The 14,602-nt window shown below is 39.8% G+C and overlaps 1 pseudogene; it reads left to right on the top strand.

Annotated features, from left to right (window-relative positions):
• Window positions 1-1,830: 1,830 nt before the first annotated feature.
• Window positions 1,831-6,933, top strand: LOC114062849 (annotated as a pseudogene).
• Window positions 6,934-14,602: the final 7,669 nt, after the last annotated feature.

The following is a 14,602-nucleotide window of genomic DNA, read 5'->3' as shown; positions in this document are numbered from 1 at the left end:
GGGGCAGGATGGTAGTACAGCTCTCACAGGGGAAACTCTACATGCTGCAGTTTAGAATCACATGCTGAAATAGGAAAAACAAGTAATTGTAGGGATTTGCTGCCCTCTGGCAGGATTTTGTTACAGGTCTGATTCTCTGTGAACTGTGAGAACAGTGCTCAACGACAGCGCTGCAGCACGGCAAGGTCTGCATTTTCCGGTTGGTTGCCAGCAAAGCTGCTGGGCAGCAGTGCTGGAGGCTTCCTGGAGCCCTCCTGGAAAGCCAGAAACACATGCTGACCCCAGGCATGGCCTGGTGTAAGGGGCAGAGCTGCTGGGCTGGTAGGAGCTCCCTGTCCCTTTTCTCCATCCCTGTGGTGTAATGGGGCAGCAAGCCTGACTCTCTAAAGGTGGTCCTTTTGTTGGTTGTCTCCTCAAAAGAGCAAGCCACCATCTTCCAGCTTTAGCTGTGCGGCCTTTTGGTGAGAAAATTCAGTTTGGCCTCCTTCTAATCCTGACAAACCTTAAGTGGCTTTGCCAAGTTTGATTTCTTAGTATGGTATACCCTTTCTGAGAGATACTCAGCAAATCAGGCTCATTTTCTTTAACATAAATTTTTAAATGGCTCACTAATGCTGATGTGGATATGTGGACTTGTGAATATGGGGATACTGATTTTGAAAATCTGGGCTTGGTCTTCACTAAATGCAAGGTATTGTGACTCTCATGGGGTGAGGTTTCTCTGACAAAACATTGAGTTCTGCAGTGCCTGCTCTGTACTACATTGGTCCTGTGAATGGCCTGCCTGGTCAGCAGGAGGAACAGGCACATCTTGGATGCTTCAAAGCACTCTGATGCCTCTAACTGTCAAAAAACTATATCCTAAAAGAATCGGTGTCTTACTGAAAGTATCTAAGTTGGTTACCTTGCATGTTGACATTTTTGATATGGGTACCTGATATTAGATTATGCTAGTCCTACCCTAAAACAGCAGAGAAATGGGGGGAGTGGGGAGGCCCATAAAAGTACCTCAGGTGCAGAGGTATTCATTATTGATATCCTGTTTCGAGAGAAACAAAGAATAGCACAGATACGCTATTCCCAGTCCTGCTACCTGTCTAACATCCATGATCCTTGCCTCCAGCAGGTCATAATCTCAGGAGAGATAAATAGGCACACAAGGGCTAAGGAAGAAGAACAACAGTAGAACCCAAATAAAAATCCATGATGATTGATTGTACAGCTATGTGGAATTTTCCCAAGGTTTTGAATGCAGGGGAAATCTTGGAGTTGAAGAATGGATAAGACTCTCTCACTCTTACATGTAAGTATGTAGGGTTTGCTGTATATCTGTTTTCTTCTCTGCTTAATACACACACAACTGGCAGGGACGTTGTAGCTAATGATGCTGCTTGTAGCAGTGGCCACAGGGCTTAGCTTTGAAGTCTACATTGCACAATGCAGTGTTACGCAGAGCTATCAGAGCCAGTCTAGAAGGTGCTAGCTCCATGTGATGGTGCAGCCAGGCTAATAAACATCTCAGAGCAAGCTTTCATGATCTGCTTTATTTCTATCAAGGGTTTGAACTTGGATTCCTTTATGGTACTGCACAATGACAATGAAATATGTGTGTTTGTTTAGAGTTCTTTGTAGTATCTCTGGTAGGAACTGCACTAGACAGGTCAGGGATACTCACAAAGCTGTGAAGATGGTGATAAAAGCCAAGGTTTGATTTTACAGTTACCTTTGTTGTTATTGAGAAAGCTTGAAGAATAAGAAAACCATTTATTCGTCAACCTTTCCTATTGCAACAGCCCCAACCACTAAGACATCCTGGGACCCACCGAAGTGATGGCAACATCCCCAGTGATTTCAGTAAGACCCGGATCAATAAGACAAGTAACGAAGGTATGCTGACTTCCACAGACTTAAATTGATTTACTTTGGTGATAATTTTCCTCCTTTCTTTGGGTTACATGGCGTTACCTTTGTTTCTTCAGTGTTAGCATGGTAGATGTCTTAGGAGTGACTGATACCCATCCATATATCTATATATGAAATAAGTACCTGTACTTCTATTATATTCCACAGACAGACTGGGAGATCTACCTAATCTCTTAAGTCATGGAAGTACTGCCTGAAAATGGAACACTGTTGTGCATTGTTCATCTTTCAGCCCCTGGCATGGCTGCACATAGGATTCATCAGGAATTCCCTTGCTATGAAACCAGCCCAAGCACCATTTTGGGAGATCAAACCTTTTAAGCCTGTCTAGAATGACTGACAGAACTGTGCTTCCTCAGATACAATGTACTGAACCTGAAAATATTCTCTATGATTTGAAGCCCACTAGCTAAAGCTCGAGAACAGACACATCACAGGAAATCCCTGTTAATGGTGGCATACACTAGAACTTCAATTTTCAAACTCATTCAGAAAGAAAAGGCATGGCATTAACTGTTTCATCCCAGCTAAGGACTTCACTGGGTTAGCTTCACAGACTGGATGCACTGGAAACCTCAGTGGGCCAACTGTGGTGAAAAGGTGCCTACAGAAGAAAGTCCAGGAAACTCAAAACTCACAATTGAAGTGGAAGGAATATTTCAGCAAAAAACACTGAACATGAGCCATTTCCTTCGAAGAAAGTGCAAAAGCTTTTATGAAGGAAACAAGTGCATTAGGAATGAAAAAAACACAAAGAGCCTGTGGGAATACTACTTATTTTCTGACTGTCATAATTACTTTCTCCATGATTAGAACTACCCCGGTTTCTGCCCAAAGAGTGAAGAGGAACAGTGCATTTTCCTGGCTCTGTGATAGCAATACAGACCTGTGTCCTTCCACTGACATTAAGTAACCCCTTGGAAACAGTCATAAACATTGCACTTTTCTCAGTTTAGGTAAAATAAATCCTTAAGGATTTCTTCCATGACATCCCAAGATTATGCTTTGCCTGTATTTGTGTATACCTGACTAGGTTATAGAGATGAACCTTTATTAGTTCTCTCTATGGGAAGTTTTTTGCTGGAACAATGTAGCCTGCATTTATCCTTTAACCATTCTTGCAGATGGTGCATCAGGATGAAACACCTCCTAGTTGGGCCAGGTCTGCTGGTTCATGGTAATTATCCACATGCTTTAAAGAGCTCAATGTTCTGAATAAAAAACGCAGCTCAGAATACCTTGGTTTTGGTTTGGTGGTTGTTGTTGTTGTTTTTTCCCTTTAATTAATTGTTATGCATTTGAATGGATTAAAAGTATTTCAGTACATAGGAGACTGTTAATACATTAATCTTCCCTGATGTGCTCAGGTACGCAATCATTAATTAATTTCCAGATACTTGTCCTTTTTATAGAAGGGAAACTTAGAAATATTATGAACTTGTTCAGTGTGCATAAGAAAGGGAAATTGAAACCAGCAGTCTTTCTGCATACCTTCATCTCAAAACCATTTAATTTAGTGCCATAATACCTACCTGGGGACAGGCCAAGGTGCACCAGAACCAAGGAGTACTGAACACATACAAAAAAAGTATTTTTTCAACACACACATAAAAGTATTTTCAAGATAAGTGCATTACCCTAGTCCTTTTTTACTTCAGCCTGGACATCCTCCCAGGATCTGGATAAGAACAGTAGGCTTCCCGAAAAAAAGCAGTACAACCTGTCTGTCACTGCCCTGGCTTTGTTCTCACCCATAGGCAGTGACTACACTACCAGCAGGCCCCAATTTCTCTGTTTCAGAGTACAGTAAGTGAACTGTATTCAATTTTTGAAGGTTGTATTCAAATTTTCTGTCCATGTAGAGAGTCTAAAGCAGGCATCCTGTCTGGGAAGGAGTATTAGCTCCCTCTCCTATCAGATGTCAATGTTCCTTTATCACTGCCATCCATCACACACCCCACTTCCAAGTGAGGGGCTTCACTTCTCTTGGTCTTGAAGACATTAAAGGAAGTGCAGGCACCTGCTGTGGTGGTTTTATCCAGTTTGCCCTTCCTTAGCGTTGCAAGGAGAGAATAGACAGACATCAGTAACTGCCATGGGCTGCTGTGCATCCCCTTTGCCATTTTATGTCCAGTTCCTGCCTCTTTTTCCCTTCAGGCAACTAATTCATGTGAAGCTTTTCTATTTTGATTTCTTGTTGTGCTGTGGCTCTCAAACTCCTCTAAGTTGGTGACAACGTCTAGGAAGTCACTTGCATAACAATGGCCTTTCAAATTCTGTGCTTGTGGCATAGTAATTCAGTCGTTTCTGATCCTTAATCACCATTCAAATTAAGGATAAACATCCAAGCACCAAATAACCTCTCCTTACAGTCTTCTATATGAGGAAAAGGTACAGTGAAAGACAAAACTAGAAAGAGTATAAAAATTGGGTCTGAAATTCTCGAGATTCATCAAGTGTTGTGTTTTCTCTTTCATTTAAGGTTGCACAATGCCCATACTTTCCTCCTTCAGCGTGTGACTATTTTCAGTCACTTCTTCTAGGTTTTCATAAGAATATGAGTGAGATTCTTTTATGGGAAAGCATCAAGAACAATGGATACCTTTGGAATCACAGCTTTCAAATTGGAGAGGAACTGGAAAACAGCCTATTGACATAACAAAATAGCTCTCTCCTCCCCTTATCAGCAAAAACAGAACTGATGGAATGCTTTAGGGAATTCTTGTGTAGAGAATCCCACTATAATTAAAGGATTTAAGTTGCTTCTAGTAATTGATAATCAAATAACTATAATTAAATTTTTGCATCAAAGTGAATTAAAGTGCTTTTTCCCCCCCATGTTTATTCACTTGCTTATTACCAACATCTCAGGCAGTACCCAGGTTTGCAGCTTTTGTTTCATAATCATTGTAGTCTAGACAGCAAATCTTTAGACCAAATAAAATACAGTTCATAGGGACCAGAATGAAAAGAAGACATAGTCCAAGAGGCAGCCACATAACATACCATTGCATTACTTTAAAAAGGCTATGAAATGCTAAATTAACCTGACAGTGATGACTTTACTCTTTTTGCTGTAGCGAGATCTTATTAACACTGTTGGAGAGAGTTCCCTGGGAGCTGCAGGCATTGTTCTTTGGTGAGATATGAATTTGACTTCTTTAGAGGTAAGCTTGAGCCTGATTTAGATGCAAAGTGTAAGATCCTAATTTTATCCTATTAATAGACACTATCTAACTGCACCAGTCCTGAGCATTCAGGACGTAACCAATTGCTTAACCAATCTTTGCTGTGCTCCAGTCAGGACAACCGTGAAATATGGTCAGTTTTTCCTGGCTTAACAAGGTCTTGTGAGGTTCATAGGCAACCAGTGTTAGGGAATGAAGCCAATGGCTAATACCAGCCATTTTGGAAGACAGTTCCATAATAGTTATCATCCTGGTCAAATTCCTTTGCTGCTAGGTGAAACATTAGGAAGTTATCTAGAGCCTGATAAGCACATCAGTGAGACCAGATGAGGTGTACCAGTGGTTCTCAGCAATTTGTCAGGTTATGAGAACTTTCCTTGTGCTTGTGTGCAGGTAAGTAAAATTAAGCAAGTTAATAAGATCAGATGGAGAGGTTTTGTATTGCATATAAGACCTAGCCACATTAAAATTAGAGATTAATTTCTAAGGCTTTGTCATGTCCTGGAGTTTTCAGAAAGCTGCACATCAAACTTTGTAATAAGAAAAGACTTTTTCCTTAAAGATGTGTGAAATGGGTGTTCTGGGTTGTTTTTCTCCTGACAGATAGCATAGAAAACCCAGCTAGCATGAGGATGAATGGCTGAAAATAAGTGTTCAGTTGTCCTCAGCAAATTCAATTACTTCAGCCAATTTTTAAAAAATTTGGATGGGATTTCTGTCAGAATGAACATGAATAGGAGAGTGAACTTCCTTCTACCAGAGTCAAATGAGAAAGGCAAGCCTCTGGAGCATCTCTATCAGCTCCAGACCCCTACAGTCCTGCCATACAGCCCTGCTGGCTTCACCTGAATTTCTAGCATACGACATGGCCTCTTTGCAGACGCACACACTGTGGTGTTTCCTTGGGAGTGTAAGTTGCTGAAGCCCTTTGCACCTCGATTGAGTTATACTTCCTCTATAAAACTTCTTATCAATCCTTTAAATTAGTCAAATTTAAGTTATCCTGAATTAATGTATTAGCACAAGCTGCCTACATATTGCATATTTCTTAGAATGTAAAAGGAAAAAACAAAGTGGACAGTTTCACATTAGCTAAAATTTCTTTTCTACCATCTGCAGAGCAACTACACAAGAATCAGTGAGATCTATGATGACTTCTCTGCTTTTTTTTCCATTTGATCCAGGCAAACATTTAAAACATACTATCCCACTTGCCCCCATTATTCCTTTTTGTCACAGAACCTTGAAGATCTCATCAGGCTTAGACCTCTGTGATTTTGCACCTCTTTGAAGTTTTTTATTTTTCAAATATGTGTTATTACCCTCATATCTAACCTCAGTGAGTTATTGCCATAATAACTGTGTTAGAGAAGCAATTGTGCAGTGAACAAACATTATGTTAATAGAGCTCTCGAAGGCTAGTGGGAAAAACTTTCATTATTTTTTGGCAGAAAGAAATATTTTAAATTCCATTTAAGTTAGGGGAGACTGTGACTAAACCACAACCAATCAATAAGAAATAAATTGAATTAAGAATGATCCTTCTTAAAATGACAAAAATATAAACTAAATTTAGGCTATTTCTTTCAAAAATAAATTCAGGAGATCTACTAAAATTGTTCTGAAGCATATTTTTTATAGTGAAGAAAGAGATATTTTGCTTGTTTGCTTTTGTTTGTTTTTTTTTTAATGGAATGTCTTTCTCAGAAAAATGCAGTGTGTTAAAATCAGAGTGCTGATTGTGGTGGACTTTTCAAGACAAGGGTGTAAAAATTATTCATTTGACATTCTGCTTGTGCTGTAGGACCGAAGTACACATTAAAAAGGAACAAAATGTCTCTTAATGTTTTCTGAGCAGCACTGGATTAGATGTTAGTTTTGACTCTTCTCGCTGTCTTACTTAAGGTCACATCTTAAAATAATCACGGTCAGAGTAACTAAACAGTGGGATAGTGAACCAGTATTTTATAAAATCAAATTTAAAACTCCTACGTGAATGTGTTAAATTTCCAACTGTCTTTAAGACATGAATGCATCCTGTATAAATCTTATGATATTCTTTGGTATCCAGGAATGCAGGCCCATATTTCTCCCACCCAGTATATTCATTGAAGTGGGACAACTAAATTAGAAATGTACCCATCAGGGGGAGGGCACCTCCTGAGGAGCACTTCAGGTGCAGTGGAGTTTAGCTGGTTTGTACCTCTCAACAGTCTTGGCAGGCCAGATGATTTTGTGAGGGTCAAGTTGTTGAGATTTGCAGTGTGAGAGGACGTGCAGGATGGCACAGTGAGGAGTTGCTTCCCAAACTACAGCAGGATGCCTCCACAACAGAGTACAACACATACAGGGTCTGCTTTCATGGGGAAAGCTGACCCAGGTGGTCCTTCTGACTCTTCTCTCTCCTTTTGAGCCTGGACATTCAGAATATGTGAGCTGTGGCATAAATCTGTGTCAGCTGCACCTATAAGATCAAGTCACCTCTCTTCTGTTCTCCTGTGAGAAGTACTTCTGATTTCTAATTTTATAACTTTTTTGACTTCTGTTTTATTCTCTTTGTGTTTCCTGTTTGCTGTGTTTTGCTGTTCTCAGCTGATGTGCTCTCATTTGCACATTTCTTTCCTCTCATGTCTATATTAGACATGCCAAAAATTACCATTATAGTGGCTAAATTATTTTGCAGATTTCAGTAGGAGTTAAACACCTAAACAGGCCTGAATATCTGAACCTGGGCTCTCAGCAGGGGTTAAAACTCTTGCACGTGGTATGTGTAACATAACACAATGTATCATAATAAAATCAATGGTGGAAAAAATTATTCCAGCAGCAAGCTTTTTCCCTGAAGAGGATTAAAGTTCAATTTATATTGTACCTTCTGAATGGCAGTGATAGAATTAAGTAATCTCTGTACATCCATGAGAGTGGATGCTTTTAAGTATAATAAACATATTTTCTCTTAGTATAGTACAAATTGGGATTTTTAGTTTCATGTTTTATGAGGCTAAACATTTCTTAGAAATATCATATGTAAATAATAATATATGAAACTAAAAATCAGAGGACAGATGATAAGCACAGGACTCTCTTCGTGGTTTTGATGGTCTGACCCAAAGTCATGTGAAGCTGATGGCAAGCTCCCTTTGTTTCAATAGGCTTAGCATCAAGCTGGGGTGCCTCCCAGGTAGTTACACACAAGGGTTTTGAGACCTTGATTGGTGTTCTCTTCCATGATAGAACATTCCTAACACAGATCAGAAGGCATGTGTTACAAGCAAACAAAAGTTTTCAAGAAGCTTATGTAGACACCTAAACACAAAAATGTCTGAAAGAGCTTGTTATCCAAGCTGTTAAAGGTTTTGATAAGCTACTAAGCATTTAGATAACCAAAAAATATCCTATGTGATTTTTTTCAACAATATTTATTGGTATAAGGTATGAGGATAAGCCTAAATGTTCTTTCACCTAATCAAAACATTTACAAACAGATAAAAATCTGCATGTATCTCACTAATAATTGAAACCATGTACAATTTTCAGTACATCTAGTCTTTTAGCAGAAGCTACCAAGGTTATTGAAATGGTTTTGTTGTTGTGAATGAGAACAGGACAGAAGGAAAACTACTCTGACATAAATACCTGCTGATCATCTTCCTAGGCTCTTCCATGAGTTCATTTTGCAATGGGAATGATACTAATTCTGTTTTTCAGGTTATTTGGAACATCCATTTTTAGTAATTCCCTGACATTGACATTGTATATCACATTTCCCACTGGCTTTATGTTGACAAAGGTATCTTCTTGTTTCTCTTCTATTTCCTGTCATCCTGGCAAAGGACGGATGTTTGAAGCTGGCACCTGGTTGCCATCATACTGTGAAGTGGCTGTAAAATTCATGGCCTTGTTTCTTCATCTAGATCCAATCAGGCAAACCCCATTCTGCATGTGCAGCCAGTTAGGAGGTACAGATCCAAGGGACAAAGAGGTTCAGTTAGTGTTTTGAATGAAATCAGAAATTCTGATCCAGTGTAGGCAGACTGTCCCAATGATCCTAACTTATTCAGTATTGAATTATTTTTTTCTCATTAGCCTCGAGGCAGCTAAAGGGTAATGCTGCACCTTCTTGCCCATTTCTGCTGCTTGATCTTACAGTCAGGATTCTTCTTTATCACTCAACCAGTTCCAGATGTCTGGATGAGGATCTTAATCCCAGGCTGGGGCTTTGTTGCAAATCAGTTTGACAGTCAAGTGCAAAATAGATTTGCCTTGGCATAATTCAGGTGCTTAACTCTCTGAAATGATGCTTAAACTCAGCAATAACACTATTAAATGCAGCATTTTAAACCCTGTACAGATTGCATTGCACATTCATTTTTAATTGTGTTCTACACTGAAGTTGATGGGAATAGGGCTCCTAAATACACATAATGAGTCAGATAAATAGTTAGGAGTTTGTTTCTATTATTCTCTTTTTTATGTAGAGGGGATTAAAGAGTAACTACCTATCTGAGCCCTGGTACTCTCAGTTATGACAGATTATTTAATGCTTATATTGAATAATTTAATCACCCATGTCATTGTATTGAGAATAGTGGGACAAGTTACAGATCTCTTGTATCTTTTTTGCACGTATTTCCACCTTGTGCTCCACTGGTGAAAGTCTGAGGGAGGTCACTTTCTGAAAATTACAGAATTATATTTAAATCTTAATATATCTTGAACCCTAACCTGCTGAAATAGTACCTGAATTTTCTACTGCTCTCCCAATTTAATGCAGGATTTTCTGACTTAGCCAATAGGGTTGCTTATTCAGATCACTTTTCACAGTCTGGTATACTCTATGAACTCCCTACAGAAAAATGAAGTCTCAACTAAATATGACTTCCTTGGTATTTAGAAGTGGCTCTTCTTTTAACCCTCATTGGATGTGATTGGTGAGGGCTTGAGCACCGATTCTCTGAAGATTTATTAGGGGCTAGGGCAGCTGTGCATTTTGCTGCTGTATGTGGAATTTGCTCTTCCACAAAGAAAAAACTAGCCTTTTTCCAAATCTTAGGGCACAGGTCATTGAAATGGGGTCAGTGCTGAAGGTGAAGGCTTTCCTAGCTTTTCACTGTATCTATCAGAGCCATCTGTGTTAAACAACTGGGCCTCTGGCTAGTTTCTCCCAGAGAGTGGGAGGAGGGATGGCAGCTGAGCATTTAGGGAAAAGTCCTTAGTTTAAAAGGTTGGATTTCTGAAATAAAGAGTAATGCATGCCTCTGCTACCAAGAAAATCACTCTTTATATAGAACACAGCACAGACTTAACTAGCATTCAGTTAATGCAACATGAGTACAAAAGATTTACAAGTAACTCCTGGGAGGGAAGAAGCAGGTGTTTCTGTAGGTGGTAAAATCTTTTTCTCCACTTCCTGTGTATAGCTTTTATTTTAATAACTTTTATTTTAATAACACACTTTCTTACATTTCTTTGTATTCTGCATTGTGACTTTTTGAATACTAAAGTCAGAAACAATTCTGGTTATATTTTAAAGGAATACAGGATTAAAGAAAATGTGTAATTTACAGTTTGGGCTTGCCTTTATCTAAATTATTATTAGAATTCCTGGCCTGTAAAATGAAATATCTCATTCTATATCACACATATCATTGTCTTACCGTGATACAATATAGACTTCAGTAGCAGTGACTTCCTTGCTCAACAATGTGGAGCAAGCAGAGAAAACAGTGTGGCTGTACTTATGTCAGGAAGTAAGATGTGTACACTGAAGAACAACAGCCCCAAACCAGTTTTGTTTTGTCTGGCAACTGAAGAAAACATGGGTAGAATTGCATTCAGAATTACCAGGTTTACAAAAGTTTCCTAATACATACAAGTGTTAGAGGCAGACCTGATATTAGACTTCCCAGAAGTTATGAAACGAGTTCAGACAATGTTTGTTATTTTCCTAAGACATTTGTCTGTTACAGGAGAAAAGGCAGATTCTGGAACTTCCCTCATCTTCCTTTCTCACCCTAATTCTCTCAAGGCTGTTCAGCTCCAGGGCCTTTAATTTCATTATAAAACTTGTCTGGAACAGCAGTATGTTCAATGTTTTGAGAAGCAAAACTGAAAAGTGAAAGGAAACAAAAATGTAACAACTGTGCTATGCACACAGTCAGTATGAACACCTGCTAGGGAATTGTGCTTCACAAGGGGTGCAGTCCCCTCCCACTGAGAGCTAGCAAAATCCTTCCAGTCACTTTGACAGGAGTGTCAACCTTCCATCCAAGAGAACAGCAGAACTCTTAAAACCTAATTTTGATCCATTAAGGTAACTAACACATCTGTAGAGACAAAAAAATTGATCCTGCATTCTTAAAATTTATGTTTATCAGTTCCATGTTTTTTGGGGTTTTGTTTTGTTTTTTTTTTAAACCTTCAGAATATTTGCTTTAGCATCTCTATTGATAATATCTGGTCCATGAAGAAAACTTAATGTCATTACAGAAAATGTACTATCTTTCTGAATTTTAGCCAGCTGTTTAATGGATAACATTGGCAGTTTAAAGCTCCTGCTGAATTTTTAACCATTTGGAAAATGAATCAGAGACTTCAGTGGAATTTCTCTGATTTACACCAGCTGGGAGTTTGACCCTGAGTCTTTTCTAACAAGCTAATTTCCAATCAATTAGAAAGACTTTCAGTGGGTATGTGAAAAATAGCTTTGAACTGCCAGTTCAGTCATTGGCTTTTCTGGTGGAATTTTTGCAAAGAAAATAGTCTCAATCTTTTTTTTTAGTGCCTGTCCAGGTGGCAGTTACAGGTTCTGCTCAAAGCAGCTGCTGTGGCCTCTCATGCTTTTGGGGCAGCAGGGGAAGAAGCCCAGAAGTACATGAAAGGGGGAGAAATGGGAATACAACCATATGGGACTTGTGTGCTGGGATCATTTTCTTGGCATACGGGTAAGAAAAGGCAAAGAATTGTCCATGAAGTCAAAGGAAGGAGCCCAGGTGACTGTGTAAAATTCATATGAAACACACACACCATCCTGGGAGCTGCTGTGAGTCATAACAGGACTGACTTAGCATAACAGTATGTCTGAAATTAGCACCAGCTCTCTGATGCTAACCACAATCCTCAATAGGCACAGAAGGAAGAGCAGTGCCAGAAAAGATGATCTGTGTAGGATGTCAAAGTATTGATGCTCAGTGTGTGGACCAAGTACATAACAAATAGTAAAAGCAAAATAGTCAATCTGAACCAGTGCTCAGCACAAGTCTGGCCAACATCTGCTCCCAGTGTGGCACCACAGAATCACCCAAGTGCAGGATCCTTCTGGAGGTGCTGACAACTATCTTTTGATTAATATCTTTAAAATAATTTACAGCAGTTGCTATCAATGGTTACAACATTTGCCCAGTGGCTGGGACATATCTGAGGCTGCTGGTTGAGCTGTTTTCATCAGACTCCCCAAAACTGATATCGTAACCCAGTAATATTATTCGTTTCATCTGTTCCTACTAATCATTTTTTGAATCATATGGAGGATGGATGGAAAAGACTGTTTGAAAGATGACACATTGGCATCTCCCCATCTTGGATTCCTACCACTTGGCAGCTTGGCTTGAGCAGCAGGTCTGCCACTCTTGGCTGAGTCTGGAGCAGCAGGCACACAAATGGCCCAGGTGGAATTATCTATTTTTAAACTGATTTCCTCATCAGCAGGAATTGGAAGCTGATCTATAACTCCAAAAGAGCATTATATCTCTCTTGTACCCACTCCCACACCAAGCTCACATCCCATTTCCCTGAATTTAAAGCTTTACTCAGAGAAATCAGCTCCAAGTGAATGAATTTCCTAGAATGGGCATTTATTGGTTACTACTGGCATAGCATAGTGAAGGTGGAGACTGTTACACAAGCAAGTAATAATACTACTAATATGTGCTATTATTAAGGCTATTAAAATACCAACTGGCACTGCAAAAAAATTGGTGTAATTAAATACCTATTAGGGTTTTATAATGAACAATCAGTATTACTGTCCCTGCGCAATCTTGGCAGACGGAGTTTGAGAGGAACACATTCACTTGGCAGCTTTGTAGTGCCAGAACTGTAGTCTGTGGTGGGATGTGAAGGCAGAGCAGCCAGGGCAGTGGCAAATATTGCCTGGCAAGAGCCAGGCCTTGGGTGTCGCCGCTGCAAGCAGGCTGTGTTCTCCAGCACTGTCTGTACCCTCGTCTGTGACACTGCTTCTCTCCTTATGCCAGTGAGCTCTTGGGCAGAAAAAGGAATGGCTGTGACTTGCACCTGAGTTGCGGCCAAGCAAAGTGTCTGAATATTTGAAGGAAAGGGGAAGGTGAAAGTGAGATGAGACCTCTGAGAGATGTGACCCATCTGCTCTGCAGTGGGTTGAATCACTGGTAGGTGAGTTATTGGGCTACTTGCTCGTTGCCATCAGACAACTCCTTGGCTGGTGTATTGACAATAGCTTTGCTAAATACTATACATTTACTATTGCTTTTCAATACCTGGAGGATTTCTTCTAGCTCTGGCTGGCAAAATACAGAATACAGAAGAAATAATAATTTTCATTTATGAAAGAATGCATTTGGCTGGAGTTAGCTTGTAGATAGATTTCATCAAGCATGACCATTGTTTCTGATTGAAAATTTAGTCTGGCATTTCTATTCATGTTTGTGGCTACAGATGAGACCAAGTAAGTGACATCTGAGTACAGAATCTGTACTCAGAACCCTTTCAAGAAATACCATGTCTGTTCTGTGCATGCTTAGGATCCAATCTATCTCAGACACGGTAAATATTCTCTGCAGATCAACTATAAAACTTTCTGCCCCAGAAAGCCAACAGTTCCCAAAGGTGCTGGACCACTGCTCAAAAGCACACTATGAGGTGTGGAGAAATGACTGAAAACTCTGTAAAGCCAAATGTCAGAAAGAGCTTAACTTGTTTTTAATAGTTGGTGGCTTTTAAGTCCCTGGCATAATGATTCCAATGAATACCTGCTCTTTTACAGCATGTCCAGACCATGAAGCTTGAAATGTTTTACGAAGGCCATAAACAAACGTTTTACAGATGGTCAAACTGTAGTACAAGGAGACAGTCTTGTAGATTGCTGAGTCAAGAACAGGTTAAGAGCCCTTGGGCCTTGTGGTTTGCCTGGTTAATGTCTATTGAGTTCACAGTATTAATGCCTGAGCTATAGATATATAAGCACAATCCTAAACATCCACTGGATGGATTATGTGACCAACATGTCTGTCCTTGTACAAGCAACAGTCACAAGCAATGAGGCCATGCTGCTGAGAACACAGCTGTGCTGGACAGGGACATCTCCGTGATGCAGGACCACCGCCTCCCTTGGTCATATTGATCATCACCACTGGTCTACTCTGGCCCCTTACTGGGAGGCCTGGAGACACACCATCTATAACGCTGCTGCTGCTTTTGAGAACACACGCAGGATCACTCTCAAGGAGAAAAGACAA

The sequence above is a fragment of the Empidonax traillii genome, unplaced genomic scaffold (assembly GCF_003031625.1).
Source record: "Empidonax traillii isolate 1590-97213 ecotype Southwest subspecies unplaced genomic scaffold, ASM303162v1 scaffold441:size580623, whole genome shotgun sequence".
NCBI lineage: Eukaryota > Metazoa > Chordata > Aves > Passeriformes > Tyrannidae > Empidonax > Empidonax traillii.
The sequence above is the reverse complement of the archived record's forward strand: the minus strand, read 5'-3'. Positions and strand labels throughout refer to the sequence as shown.